The sequence below is a fragment of the Salvelinus sp. IW2-2015 genome, unplaced genomic scaffold (genome assembly GCF_002910315.2).
Source record: "Salvelinus sp. IW2-2015 unplaced genomic scaffold, ASM291031v2 Un_scaffold1632, whole genome shotgun sequence".
Taxonomy (NCBI): domain Eukaryota; kingdom Metazoa; phylum Chordata; class Actinopteri; order Salmoniformes; family Salmonidae; genus Salvelinus; species Salvelinus sp. IW2-2015.
The window spans coordinates 356,933-371,737 of NW_019943048.1; the positions used below are offsets into that span (position 1 = coordinate 356,933).

General features: G+C 43.7%; 1 pseudogene; it reads left to right on the top strand.

Annotated features, from left to right (window-relative positions):
• Positions 1–5,624: 5,624 nt before the first annotated feature.
• Positions 5,625–14,805, top strand: part of LOC112071530 (sodium/potassium/calcium exchanger 1-like) — a 34,625-nt pseudogene continuing 25,444 nt past the window's right edge.

Genomic DNA, 14,805 nt, shown 5'->3' on the forward strand with positions numbered 1-14,805 from the left:
GTACTATTGTCCGAAAAATAGTCAATCGATCACGACTGGACTTAGCCTGAGGGTCTTCTGTCGAATTTTCCCATATATGCGTATTTGTTCGGATGTCAGATTTGGGGTTTTGTTTCGTTATTTCGTATATGGGTGTATGTGATGTATTGTCATGCATGGGGGTTTTTTGTGATTGTCGTTATGTGGTTATTGTGATGTCATGATGGCGGTATTGTGATGTCATGTGGTTTTATGAGTCGTTTTATGGGTTATTGTGATGTCATGATGGGGTTTTGTGATGTCGTTATGGTTATTGTGATGTCATGATGGGGTTTTGTGATGTCGTTATGGGGTTATTGTGATTGATGGGATTGTGATGTCATGATGGGGTTTTTGTGATGTCGTTATGGGTTTATTGTGATGTCATGATGGGTATTTGTGATTGTCGTTATGGGTTATTGTGATGTCATGATGGGGGTTATTGTTGATGTCATGATGGGGTTTTTGTGATGTCGTTATGGGTTATTGTGATGTCATGATGGGTATTGTGATGTCATGATGGGGTTTTGTTGATGTCGTTTGGGTTATTTGTGAATGTCATGATGGGGTTTTGTGATGCGTTAATGGGTATTGTGATGTCATGATGGGAGGTATTGTGATGTCATGATGGGGTTTTGTGATGTCGTTATGGGTTATTGTGATGTCATGATTGGGGTTTTGTGATGTCGTTATGGTTATTGTGTGTCATTGATGGGGTTTTGTGATGTCGTTATGGGTTATGTGATTGTCATGATGGGTTATGACTGTTATATTGTGATGTCATGATGGGGTTTTGTGATGTCGTTATGGGTTATTGTGATATCGTTATGGGTTATTGTAATCAGCCTGCTCCTCAGCCTGCTCATCAGCCAGCTCATCAGTCTGCTCATCAGCCTGCTCATCAGCCTGCTCATCAGCCTGCTCATCAGCCAGCACCCCGTTACATTGCTGCTTGTAGCTATATTTCAACTTATTTTAGCTCCAATCTTCAATCAGTAGTTGAAGCTATATAATAATCTCTTTAAATTATTATGAAACCAATTATTATATTAAACCCCCCCCACAAAAAATGTCAAACTGACAATTGATCTAGATGCCATAGGAATCCAATACATACCACCAATTAAAACATTTGCATTGGGCCTATCAAAACAATTGAAATGAAATGGTTGATATAGCTATAGGCTTAATGAGAGTGAGAGTGACAATCAACACAAGAGTGACAATAGGGACAATCCTATTAGAAGTCTTTAGGTACAGGGGGGTATTAGTTATAATGCTGATCCACTGGGAAGACCTCTATCTGTCCCGCAGTGCGTCCTATGTGAACCTGCCGWGAACCGTACCCTACAGCTCTACGGTGAACCTCTCCACCGTTTGCGCCAATGCACCCCAGCTGTGGAGAAATTACACTCCTCATCTGGTACCAAACAACCTTTCATCAGGTAGGACTGAGTGTACATCTACATAACTTCCTTGTTCGGACCCAGGAAGTTGTCCATTTTATGTTAACATTTTGATAATAGATTGGAAATATTATGCATGATAGCAACATTTGTGATTTTAGAAAATGATACAGAATACTGTATATAATATGTGAAGACATTGCTTTACTGTATATTAATGTTTTGTCAGCATTTATAAATCAAATCAAATGTTATTGGTCATATTCACATGGTTAGCAGATGCGAGTGTAGCGACATGCTTGTGCTTCTAGTTCCGACAGTGCAGCAATATCTAACAAGTAATATGGACAATTCCACAATAACTACCTTATACACACACATTTAAGTAAGGAATGGAATAAGAATAAATAAATATAAAAATATGGATTAGCAACGACAGAGCGGCATCGAGCAAGATGCAGTAAATAGTATAAAATACAGTATATACATATGAGATGAGTAATGCAAGATCTGTAAACAAAATTTAAGTGGGATTAATACAGTGACTAGTGTTCCATTTACTAAAGTGGCCAATGATTTTAGGTCTGTATGTAGGCAGCAGCCTCTCTGTGCTAGTGATGGCTGTTTAACAGTCTGATGGCCTTGAGATAGAATCTGTTTTCAGTCTCTCGGTCCTGCTTTTGATGCACCTTGTACCTGACCTCGCCTTCTGGATGATAGCAGGGTGAACATGCAGTGGCTCGGGTGTTGTAGTCCTTGAATGCTTTTGGCCTTCCTGTCACATCGGGTGGTTGTTGTACTTGATGATCTTTTTGGCCTTCCTGTCACATCGGGTGGTTGTTGTCCTTGATGATCTTTTTGGCTTCCTGTCACAATCGGGTGTTGTTTGTCCTGATGATCTTTAGGCTTCCTGTCACATCGGGTGGTTGTTGTCTGATGATCTTTGGCCTTCCTGTGACATCGGGTGGGTTGTTGTCCTTGATTGATCTTTATGGCCTTCCTGTCACATCGGTGTTGTTGTCCTTGATGATCTTTTTGGCCTTCCTGTGACATCGGTGGTTGTTGTCCTTGATGATCTTTATGGCCTTCCTGTCACATCGGGTGGTTGTTGTCCTTGATGACTTATGGCCCTTCCTGTCACATCGGGTGGTTGTTGTCCTTGATGTCTTTATGGCCTTCCTGTCACATCGGGTGGTTGTTGTCCCTTGATGCATTTTATGCCTTCCTGTCACATCGGGTTGTGTTGTTGTCCTTGATGATCTTTTTGGCCTTCCTGTCACATCGGGTGGTTGTTGTCCTTGATGATCTTTATGGCCTTCCTGTCACATCGGGTGGTTGTTGTCCTTGATGATCTTTTATGGCCCTTCAACTGTCACATCGGGTGGTTGTTGTCCTGGATGATCTTTTTGGCCTTCCTGTCACATCGGGTGGTGTAGGTGTTGTCGTAGCTGAATCCCAATTAGTTAGGTAACATATATAAATYAGATGTTTTATTTATKTTTATYCTTGTCATTAGAATGTCTTCTTTTGGACTATACTGTTGGCAGTTGRATTTTCCRTTCTCTCTAGGGAAAAGTCACTTGGGGCCCAGAGAGGTCAGGCTTGTCTTTTACATGTCTGGTAATATGCAGAATATCAGAAAGGGAGAAGTCAGGTTTGTCTTTTACATGTCTGGTAATATGTGAATCATCTGTGAAACCATGTGAAGGGCTCCACTATGTCTGTAATCCAGTCACTCCCTTATTTTCCCATTGGGGGGAGGAGTATGGCAGTGTCTGGAACCATTGTATTACCCCTCTGATGTGTTGAACTTATCTTTCGTAGTATATGACCTAGAGGTTCACTCCCCTTAGTGAGCTTCTCCAGGAGTGAGGAGAAGAGGGGGTGTATTTGAGATGGGCGTATCTAGAATTGACAATTGATATATGCCATTGGATGAGGTAATGTTTTGGTCCTAAGTGGTACCAAGAACGAGATTAGAATCTCGTCTAAAGAGACCAAACTGAACGATAATTTATAGCTAATGCTATCTGGCTATGGGATACTCCTCTTTCAAGTAAAAGGCCCTTTGTAATGTTCCTAAGATCTGTGGTTCGTCATGTGAGTTGAGAGGGGTGTATCTTGGCTATAAAAGATACTAAGAATTATTTTGTAAGCACTCTCAGAGAATTCATTTATAGACACTGAATTGATCTGAGAGTCAAAGGGCTATGGTGAAGCTCATATATAATTAAAGATGGACTTCAAAATATAACTCTGACTTGTGTGTGGTTTGCTCTCTCATCATTTAGTAATACAGGAAATTCCCACGACAGTGTCCTGGAGGGCAGGTCGTTTGCTCCCATTGATTCTTTGTGCAGACTGCACCACCCTCTAGAGAGCCCTGCGTTTAGGGGCGGTGCAGTTGCCGTACCAGGCGGTGATACAGCCCGACAGGAGGCCCTCAATTGTGCTTCTGTAAAAGTTTGTGAGGGTTTTAGGTGACAAGCCAAATTTCTTCAGCCTCCTGAGTTTGAAGAGCCGCTGTTGCGCCTTCTTGACCACACTGTCTTTGTGGGTGGACCATTTCAGTTTGTCCGTGATGTGTACGCCGAGGAACTTAAAATGTTCCATGGCCACGCAGTCATAGGTGAACAGGGAGTACAGGAGGGGGCTGAGCACGCAACCTTGTGGTGTCCCTGTGTTGAGGATCAGTGAAGTGGAGATGTTGTTACCTACCCTCACCACWTGGGCGCAGCCCGTCAGGAAGTCCAGGACACAATTCCAGAGAGCGGAGTTTGAGCCCCTTGGCCTCGAGCTTAATGATGAGCTTGGAAGGTACTATGGTGTTGAATGCTGAGCTATAGTCAATGAACAGCATTCTTACATTGGTATTCCTGTTGTACAGATGGGATAGGGCAGTGGGCAGTGTGATGACGATTGCATCGTCTGTGGATCTATTGGGGCGGTAAGCAAATTGAAGTGAGTCTAGGGTGACAGGTTAGATGGAGGTGATATGATCCTTGACTAGTCTCTCAAAGCTCTTCATTATGACAAAAGTGAGTGCTACAGGGTGATAGTCATTTAGTTCAGTTACCTTTGCATTCTTGGGTACAGGAACAATGGTGGCCATCTTGAAGCATGTGGACACGGCTAGGGATGCCTTCTGGGCCGGCAGCCTTGCGAGGGTTAACACGTTTAAATGTCTTACTCACGTCAGCCACGGAGAAGAAGAGCCCACACAGTCCTTAGTAGTGATCTTTAATTTTCACTCTCTTTCTATAGATCACTATAGCCACATAGGCTATTGCCCCCTGTTGTATTCAATAGCCTGATGACTCATAGTAACATGTACATGCATGGCCTGTTCCTTATCCCCAGACACTCATGTCTCAATGTGTTCATAATTATCCTGACATTAAAGAGACGGAGGATTTATTATTCAAAAGACTGTTCATCTGTTGTCACCTGTTCCTTAACCTGTCATGTCTGGGCCCATATTCATAAACCAGTCTCAGAGTAGTAGGAGGGCTGATCTGGGGTCAGTTTAGCCATTTAGACCATAATAAATAAGATTAAATCGATGCTTTATTCATACGGAATCTGATTCATTCAAACTTGGTGTTTCCTTTCCTTTACAACAGGTTGGGGAGGAGTTGGATTCTTCCCTGAATCACTCTGCCAGGGACCTGTATTCTGAATCACTCTGCCAGGGACCTGTGTTCTGAATCACTCTGCCAGGGACCTGTGTTCTGAATCACTCTGGCCCAGGGCCGTATTCTGAATCAACTCTGCCATGGGGGGGACCCCCATGTATTCTGAACTCACTCTGCCAGGGGCCCTGTATCTGAATCACCCATCTGCCAGGCCCTGTATTCTGAAGCTACTCTGCCAGGACCTGTACTCTGAATCACTCTGCCAGGACCCCATGTGCTTCTGAATCCACTCTGCCAGGCGCCACCCCCCTGTACCCTGACCCACACCAACCCTCTGGCACGCGACACCCGACCTGTATCTGTAATCACACGTTCCTCCTCCCAGGGGCCTGTATTCTGAATCACTCGCCGGCCTGTTTCTGAATCACTCTGCCAGGACCTTATTCGACACACACTCACACACACCTACCCCCGGCCCAGGCCCCTGTATTCCCACACACACTCACTCTGCCAGACCACGCCCCCACCCTGTACTCCCACACGAATCCATCACATGCCAGGACCCTGGTTCTGAATCACTCTGCCAGGGACCTGTATTCTGAATCACTCTGCCAGGGACCCGTATTCTGAATCCAATTGAATGGTGCAATTAACGACTTCTCAAGCTGAGGAGTGAGTTCACAAATAAATTACACCACAATCACCATCTCTTCGTAAATGTATAGTACCCAAAGGAAGAGACTGAAACTGAGCCGAGTCATATTCCTCCTGTCTGCTGTTCTACTGTGTTGTCTCTACCAGCTGTCTATCACCTCCAAGCTCTCCCCAGGACCCTGGCCCCATGCCCTGCCCCAAATAGGTGAGGGGTCTGGGGATGGAGAGGGACTGACAGGGGCCCTCCTGGAGGAAGTTGCATTGGAGACCTTAAGGGAGGGGGGACGCAGTATTGACACACAAGAGGAGGAAATTATAGATTTAATGACAACTGAAGTGTACGATTATTACTCTGAGACGACTACAGATGATGTCACACCCTCCACTACCACTGAGGTCTCATCATCATCATCATCATCATCCTCATCAGTGACTACAATCCGGACTATCGTTCACTGCATCTATGTAGACCCAGAGCCTCCCATTCAGATCCCCACCCTGGCCAACCCACCACCCACCCATCTAGTCCCCAACACCACCCAATCCTCCCCTGCCGACCCGGGGGACGCCCCTCATCAGAAAGGAGACTACCCCACTGATATCTTCTCCGTGGAGGACCGGAGACGAGGCTGGGTGTCGCTCCACATCTTCGGGATGATGTACATGTTCGTCTCACTCGCCATTGTGTGCGACGAATTTTTTGTCCCTGCGCTCGGCGTCATCACAGACCAGCTGGCCATCTCCGACGACGTGGCCGGGGCAACCTTCATGGCGGCAGGAGGCTCCGCTCCGGAGCTGTTCACCTCTCTGATTGGCGTGTTCATCTCTCATAGCAATGTGGGCATCGGGACGATCGTGGGGTCGGCGGTGTTCAATATCCTGTTTGTCATCGGGATGTGTGCCATCTTCTCCAGGGAGATGCTGCACCTCACCTGGTGGCCCCTGTTCAGGGACGTCTCCTTCTACATCATAGGTAATAATATACCATCACAGGTAAAGGCAGATGCTACACCTCAGCGCTTTTTACATCAGCAGTTGTCAAAGTTCATTACAGTAACTCGGTGTAGGCCTCAGAGAGCAAAGGTAGAAGCGAGTGGCCAGGAGCACAGTGGCCAGGAGAAACTACCTAGAAGGAAGAAACCTACTGTAGAGAGGAACCTGGCTCAGAGGGGCTATATTCCTCTGGCTGTACCAGGTGGAGATTAAGAGTACATGTGGCCATCAAGGCCAGATAGAGTCCAAAGGACGGGAGAGAAGAGGCTCCACTCATAAATAAATTATAGTGTGCTTGGAGCCAACAGTCGATCTCAATCACAAAAAATGTAAGGATAAAGGCCAGCACTCACTTGCATATAATTGCAATTGAAGCTATTTGGGACGCAACTATTATTCACAACATGACAATTTACTAACTCTTTACTGTGTTCTCTAACCTCTTGACTGTGTTCTCTAACCTCTAACCTCTTACTGTGTTCTCAACCTCTTAACCTACTTTACTGTGTCCCTCTAACCCTCTACTTGTGTTCTCTTAACCTCTAAACCTCTTTACTGTTCTAAACTAACCTCTAACCCTCTTAGCTGTGTTCTCTAACTCTAAACCTCTTACTGTGTTATCTAATCAATAGAGCCTCTAACCTCTTACTGTGTCTCCTAACCTCTTAACTGTGTTTCCTCTAATGTTCTCTAAACCTCTTACTGTGTTCTCTAAACCTCTAACCTCTTACTGTGTCCTCTAACCTCTTACTGTGTCTCTAAACCTCTTACTGGTGCTTCCTCTAACCTCTTACTGGTTCTCTAACCTCTAACCTCTTACTTTGATGCTAAATGTTACTGGGTTCTAACCTCTTACTGTGTTCTCTAACTCTAACCTCTTACTGTGTCCTCTAACCTCTTACTGTGTTCTTCTAACCTCTAACCTCTTACCTGTGTCCTCTAACCTCTTACTGTGTCCTCTAACCTCTTACTGTGTCCTCTAACCTCTTACTGTGTTCTCTAACCTCTAAACCTCTTAACTGTGTTCTCTAACCTCTTACTGTGTTCTCTAACCTCTAACTCTTACTGTTTTTTTTCTGTCCTCTAACCTGCCTTACTGTGTTCTCTAACCTCTAACCTCTTACTGTGTTCTCTAACCTCTAACCTCTTACTGTGTTCTCTAACCGTCTTTACTGTGTCCTCTAACCTCTAACCCCGAGTGTCCTCTAACCTCTTACTGTGTTCTCTAACCTCTTACTGTGTCTTCTACTCTTACTGGTCTCTAACCTCTTACTGTGTCCTCTAACCTCTACGTGTTCTCTAACCTCTAACCTCTTACTGTGTTCTCTAACCTCTTAGCTGTGTCTCTAAACTCTTACTGTGTTCTCTAACCTCTAAACCTCTTACTGTGTTCCTCTAACCTCATTACGTGTTCTCTAACCTCTAACTCTTACTGTGTCCTCTAACCTCTTACTGTGTTCTCTAACCTCTAACCTCTTACTGTGTCCTCTAACTCTACTGTTCTACCTCTACTGTGTTCTCTAATACTGCTCTAACCTCCTTACTGTGTTCTCTAACCTCTACTCTCTGCTGTGTCCTCTAACCTCTTACTGTGTCCTCTAACCTCTTACTGTGTTCCTCTAACCTCTTAACTGCTGTTCCTAACCGCTTAACCTCTTACTGGTTCTCTAAACCTCTTACTGTGTTCTCTAACCTCTACCTTTACTGTGCCCTAACCTCTAACCTCTTACTTGTGTCCTCATAGTAGACACAATCAATATATAAAAATATGGTGTATCAATCCGTAACCTTCTATAATTACTTTCTACTAAGTAACACCTAACTCTTCGTAAAACGCTCTAGACATCTTGCGTTAGATGTTCCTCACCTCTTAACGTGGCTCTAACCTCTTACTGTTGTTCTCTAACGCTCTAACTTTAACTTGTGTTCTGCTTAAGCTCTTAACTCTTACTGAGTTTCTTAACCTCTAACCTCTTTACTGTGTTCTCTAACCTCTTACTGTGTTCTCTAACCTCTAACCTCTTACTGGGTTCTCTAACTCTTAACCTGCTACTGTGTTCTCTAACCTCTTGACTGTGTTCTCTAACCCTAATTTACTGTGCTCTAACCCTCTTACTGTGTTCTCTAACCTCTAACCTCTTACTGTGTCAACCTCTAAACCTCTTACTGCGTTCCTCTTAACCTCTTACTGTGTCCTCTAACCTCTTACTGTTGTTCTCTAACCTCTAACCTCTTACTGTGTTCTCTTAACCTCTTACTGTGTTCTCTAACCTCTAACCTCTACTGTGTTCCTCTAACCTCTTACGTGTTCTCTAACCTCTAACCTCTTGTACTTGTTTCTCTAACCTCTAACCTCTTACTGGTTCTCTAACCCTCTTTACGTTCCTCTTAACCTCTAACCGGTCTCTCTAACCCTCCTTACTGTGTTCTCTAACCTCTTACTGTTCCCTCTCTAAAACCTCTTACTGTTGTCCTCTAACCTCTTACTGTTCCGCTAACCTCTTACGGCGCTGCTGTTACTCCTAACCTCTAAACCTCTTACTGTGTTCTCAACCTCTAACCTCCTGCGTTGTTCTCTAACCTCTTACTGTTTCCTCTAACCTCTAAACCCTTACCTCGTAGTCTCGTCCTCTTATTGGTCGCTGAACTTCGTTCTGTCTGCGTAACTCTGAACCTGCTGTGAGCGTTTCGTCTCTAACCTCTTTACTGTGTCCGTCTAACCTTAGACCTCTTACCGTGTGTCCTCTAACCTCTACTGTGTCCTCTAAACCTCTTCTGTGCTTACCTCTACCGTGTCTCGAAAAATTAACCCTCTAACTCATGGCTTCACTCTCTATTACCTGTGCCTCTAACCCTACTGTGTCACTCTAACCTCTTACTGGTGCTTAACTCTAACGCGCTCTGTTTCCTCTTAGACCTCTATGGTCTCTAACCTCTTACTGGTTCCTCTAACCTCTTAACTTGTTGTGCTCTAACCCTCTAACATGTGTTTCTCTAACCTCTTAACCTCTCGTGTCCTCTAACCTCTTACTGTGTTCTCTAACCTCTTACTGTGTTCTCTAACCTCTAAACCTCTTACTGTGTCCTCTAACCTGTGTGTGTCTTCTGTGTTTCTCTAACCTCTTACTGTGTTCTCTTAACCTCTAACCCTTCTTACTGGTGTTCTCTACTTAACTCTTGCTGTGTTCTCTAACCTCTAACCTCGTTGCTGTTGTTCTCTAACCCCTACTTATGATGAATAAACATCTGTATTGTTTTCAGACCTGATCATGTTGATAATCTTCTTCCTGGACAACACCATCATGTGTATGAGAGTATAATGCTGGTGGCTGGCTACAGCTCCTATGTCTGCTTCATGAAGTACAATTATCAGCTGGAGGCAGCATTCAAGAACCAGCTCAGAAACACCAGACACATTCTTAATATTCATCAGCTGTGGCTGTTGAGGATCGAACCCTACAAGGTACATTTATTTGCATTTATTTATTTTAACCTTTATTAACTAGGCAGTCAGTTAAGAAAAAAAATTCTTAGAGTAATACCGGGGAATCTTACACTAACGTTCAAAAGTTGGAGGCCACTAAAGAAATGTCCTTGTTTGGTGTTGATTGGGGCTCAAAATGGCCAGAAACAAAGAACTTTCTTCTGAAACTCGTCAGTCTTTCTTTTCTGAGAAATGAAAAGCTCAACCGTCAACAGTGAAGAGGCGACTCCCGGATGCTGACCTTCTAGGCAGAGTTGCAAAGAAAAAGCCATATCTCAGACTAGCCAATTTAAAAATAAAAGATTAATATGGGCAAAGGAAACCAGACCACTGGACAGAGGTGTTGTTTGCAGGTACTATTTAATGAAGCTAGCCAGTTGGAGGAGCTTGTGAGACGTCTGTTTCTCAAACGATACATTCTAAATTTTTATTTATTTATTTATTTAAACTTTATTTAACCAGGTAGGCCAGTTGAGAACAAGTTTCTCATTACAACTGCGACCTGGCCAGATAAAGCAAAGCAGTGCGACACAAACAAACAACAGAGAGTTACACGTGGAATAAACAAAGCGTATACAGTCAATAACACAGTAAAAAGTCTATACAGTGTGTGCAAATGGCGTAAGGAGGCAAGGCAGTAAATAGCCATAGTAGCAAAGTTAATTACAATTTAGCAAATAAACACTGGAGTGATAGATGAGCCAAGATGATGATGTGCAAATAGAAATACTGAAAACTGGTGTGGCAAAGAGAAAAAAGTAAATAAAAAACAATGGGGATGAGATAGGTAGAATTGGCATGGGCTATTTACAGATGGGCTGTGTACAGCTGCAGCGATCGGTGAACTGCTCAAGACAGCTGATGCTTAAAGTTAGAGAGGGAGATATAAGTCTCCAACTTCAGTGATTTTTGCAATTCGCCTGTCATTGGCAGCAAGAACTGAAGGAAAGGGCGGCCAAAGAGTGTGGCTTTGGATGACCAGTGAGATATACCTGCTGGAGCGCGTGCTACAGGTGGGTGTTGTTATCGTGACCAGCGAGCTGAGATAAGGCGGAGCTTTACCTAGCAGAGACTTATAGATGACCTGGAGCCAGTGGGTCTGGCGACGAATATGTAGCGAGGGCCAGCCGATGAGAGCATACAGGTCGCAGTGGTGGGTGGTATATGGGGCTTTGGTGACAAAACGGATGGCACTGTGATAGACTGCATCCAGTTTGCTGAGTAGAGTGTTGGAGGCTATTTTTTGACATCGCCGAAGACGAGGATCGGTAGGATAGTCAGTTTTACGAGGGTATGTTTGGCAGCGTGAGTGAAGGAGGCTTTGTTGCAAAATAGGAAGCCGATTCAAGATTTAATTTTGGATTGGAGATGTTTAATATGAGTCTGGAAATAGAGTTTACAGTCTAGCCAGACACCTAGGTATTTGCAGTTGTCCATATATTCTAAGTCAGAACTGTCCAGAGTAGTGGTGCTAGTTGGGTGTGTGGGTGCGGGCAGCGATCGGTTGAAGAGCATGCAATGTACTTATCCTCTTGTTCAGTTGTGCACCGGGGCTTCCCACTCCTCTTTCTATTCTGGTTAGAGCCAGTTTGCGCTCTTCTGTGAAGGCAATTTCTCGCATGGAATAGCCTTCATTTCTCAGAACAAGAATAGACTGAGGAGTTTCAGAAGGAAGTTATTTGTTTCTGGCCATTTTGAGCCTGTAATTGAACCCACAAATGCTGATGCCCCAGATACTCAACTAGTCTAAAGAAGGCCAGTTGTATTGCTTCTTTAATCAGAACAACCGTTTTCAGTTGTGCTAACATAATTGCAAAAGGGTTTTCTAATTATTAATTAGCCTTTTAAAATTATAAACTTGGATTAGCTAACACAACGTGCCATTGGAACACAGGAGTGATGGTTGCTGATAATGGGCCTCTACGCCTATGTAGATATTCCACAAAAAATCTGCCGTTTCCAGCTACAATAGTCATTTACAACATTAACAATGTCTACACTATTTTAATGGACAAAACATTTGCAGGAAATGTCTAAGTGACCCCAAACTTTTGAACGGTAGTGTATATTTGAACGATTTTTGGTAGTGTTCCTTTGTTACAGATACTGTCTTGATGTAGGCCATAGATGATGTCTTGATGTAGGCCATAGATGATGTCTTGATGTAGGCCATAGATGATGTCTTGATGTAGACCATAGATGATGTAGGCCATAGATGATGTAGGCCATAGATGATGCATAAACATCTATGCCTACATCCTTCTAATGGCCTACATCATCTATGGCCATCATCTATGGCCTTCATCATCTATGGCCTACATCATCTATGGCCATCATCTATGGCCTTCATCATCTATGGCCTTCATCATCTATGGCCTATCATCATATATTGGCCTATCATCATCTATGGCCTTCATCATCTATGGCCTACATCATCTATGCCTACATCATCCTCTATGGCCTACATCCTCTATGGCCTACATCATCTATGGCCATCATCTATGGCCTTCATCATCTATGGCCTACATCATCATATGGCCATCAGTCTATGGCCTTCACATAGCCTTCAAATCTATGGCTTCATCAGCTATGCCTTCCATCATCTATGGCCTACATCCATCTATGGCCTTCATCATCTATGGCCTTACATCATCTATGGCCTCATCATCTATGCCGACCATCATCTTTGGCCTTCATTCATCTATGGTCCTACATTCATCCTATGGCCTTCAATCATCTATGGCCTAACATCATCTATGGCCTACATCATCTATGGCTCTACATCAATCTATGCCTTCATCATCTATGCCTACATCATCTATGGCCTCATCATCTATGGCCTTCATCATCATATGGCCTACATCATCTATGCCTACATCTATCCTATGGCCATCTCATCATCTATGCCTCATCATCTATGGCCTTATCAATCTTTTTTATTTTTTTCATCTATGCCTACAATCCTCTATGGCCTACATCCTCTATGGCCATCAATCTATGGCCTTCATCATCTATGGCCTACATCATCTATGGCCATCATCTATGCCTTCATCATCTATGGCCTTCATCATCTATGGCCTTCATCATCTATGGCCTACATCATCTATGGCCATTCATCCAATCTATGGCCTACTATCATCTATGGCCTACATCATCTATGCCGCACTACATCATCTATGGCCTCATCATCTAATGGCCTCATCATCTATGGCCTTCATCATCTATGGCCTTCATCATCTATGGCCTACATCATCTATGGCCTTCATCATCTATGGCCTTCATCATCTATGGCCTACATCATCTATGGCCTTCATCATCTATGGCCTACATCATCTATGGCCTTCATCATCTATGGCCTTCATCATCTATGGCCTTCATCATCTACTGCCTACATCATCTATGCGCCTTTCATTCATCTATGAAGCCTACATCATCTATGGCCTTCATCATCTATGGCCTTCATCATACTATTGGCCTCATCATCTATGCCTATCTAAATCATCTATGGCCTTCATCATCTATGGCCTTCATCCATTCTATAGCCTACATCATCTATGGCCACATCATCTATGGCCTACATCCATCTATCGGCTCTATCATCATTCTATGGCCTATCATCTAGGCCTTCATCATCTATGGCCACATCATCTATGGCCTTCATCATCATCTGTATGCTCTTCAATCATCTATGGCTTCATCATCTATGGCCTTCATCATCTATGGCCTTCATCATCTATGGCCTAACATCATCTATGGCCTTCAATCATCTATGGCCTACATCATCTATGGCTCATCATCAGGCCTTCACATCTATGGCCTACATCATCTATGGCCTTCATCCATCTATTCCTTTATCAGTCTATATGCCTTCATCATCTATGGCACTTCATCATCTATGGCCGTACATCATCTATGGCCTTTCATCATCTATGGCATCACATCATCTATGGCCTACATCATCCTTGGCCTTCATCATCTATGTGCCTACATCATCTATGCCTACATCATCTATGGCCTACATCATCTATGGCCTTCATTCATCTAGGCCTTCATCATCTATGCGCCTTACCATCATTCTATGGCCTCATTCCATCTATGCCTGCATCAATCTATGGCCTACATCATCTATGCCTACATCATCTTATGCCTACATCATCAATATGGCCTCATCATCTATGGCCTACATCATCTATGCTCTACCATCAATCTATGGCCTACATCCTCTATTGGCCCACTCATCTGTGGCACTTCATCATCTGTGGCCTTCATCATCAATTCCTACATCATCTATGGCCTTTCATCATCTATCAGCTACATCATCTATGGCCTACATCATCTATGGCCTACATCATCTATGGCCTACAATCATCTACATGGCCTACATCATCACTATGCCTACATCATCTATGGCCTTCATCATCATATGGCCTTCATCATCTATGGCCTTCATCATCTATGGCCTTCATCATCTATGGCCTCATCATCTATGGCTTCTATCTATGGCCTACATCATCTATGGCCTACATCATCCTATGCCTACATCATCATACCCCTCTCCTATGGCCTACATCATCTATGGCCTACATCATCTATGCCTACATCATCTATAGGCCTA